Source organism: Octodon degus, unplaced genomic scaffold, assembly GCF_000260255.1.
Source record: "Octodon degus isolate 3935 unplaced genomic scaffold, OctDeg1.0 scaffold00025, whole genome shotgun sequence".
In the NCBI taxonomy this organism is placed as follows: domain Eukaryota; kingdom Metazoa; phylum Chordata; class Mammalia; order Rodentia; family Octodontidae; genus Octodon; species Octodon degus.
Genome location: NW_004524601.1, coordinates 5510319 through 5511565, shown reverse-complemented (window position 1 = coordinate 5511565; position 1247 = coordinate 5510319).

Genomic DNA, 1247 nt, shown 5'->3' with positions numbered 1-1247 from the left:
CCACTCTTTCAGCCATCAAGGATGATTCAGCTGAGAGAAATTTCTCCTCTGCCTAAGCCTTCCCCAAGGCACCAATGCAACATAAGCTTTCCTCCATTACATAATCAATATTTGGTCCTCACTCACAGCTACTAGACCCTCTTTTCTCTGTCATCTATTTTTACCTAAACTTTTCTACTTCCTTCAGACAGGGCTGGGATGGCAGGAAAAGAGTTGAGAGAAAGCACCACGTGAAGAAGGGCCATATGGAAAGAACAGAGTCAGGCAGTGTGGAAATGGCTTCACCCTCTGCTCCCCACTCCCAGGCACTTTAATCTGATGAGCTATTTGGATGGCCCTTTCCTTTTCCAAAGGGACTTTTTTTTTTTGTTCTTATTTTTACTATTTTCTTTTTTGGTTTGGGAATCAAACTCTGGGCCTGTTTCTTGCTAAGCAGGAGCTGCACCCCTGAGCTACATCCCTGGAAATGTAGCAACTAGAGCTTCCTGTTTATAAACTATGTTGTTCTATGTTTTGGTTTTTGAGACGGGCTCTGGCTCGGTAGCACAGGCAGCCTGGTACTCAGTGTGCAGTGTAGACACCCCCAACCCACAATCCTCCTGCCTCTGCCCTTGGAGTGCCGGGATTCCAGGCCTGTACACACCCCGGCTCCCAGTGTCCATGCATTTTTATGCAAAATTTTGTGTACATTGCAACTACCTTACCCAACTTGTGTTACATGTAACTGTACATACAGTTAGTTTATTGCACAGTTTTGATTTTGATGTAGTCAGTTTTGTACCTTACTTGCCAAATGATTTCTTGTTTGGTGTGTCTTCTCTCAGAAACATGTTTGCATAGAATTCATTAAAATACTTCTACAAGTTTTCTTTAAAAATTTATTTCTTTTTACTGAAAACTGCTTTGTTTTGGCCTTTTTATTTAAAACGGTTAGTAGGAAAGTTATGGTAATTAATAGGCTGCATATGGTTGTCTTCATAGTAGTTATCCAGAGTACAAGGTAGAAGCATGCTGTCTTGTCCAAACAATATTAGCACAAATCTTTCTTTTCAATGAAATACGAGAAACAAGCTGTAGAGTTCAGTTTTTGTAGATGGAGTGAAACCAGGCCCTGACTTCACTTTTCCCATATGACAAGATGACCTCTCCCGATGTTGGCTTATTCTTGACCATTTACCTACTGATGTGCAGTCCCTAACCCATCACACACAGGGATGCCTGTGTTCAGCCTTCTCCTACTAACATCA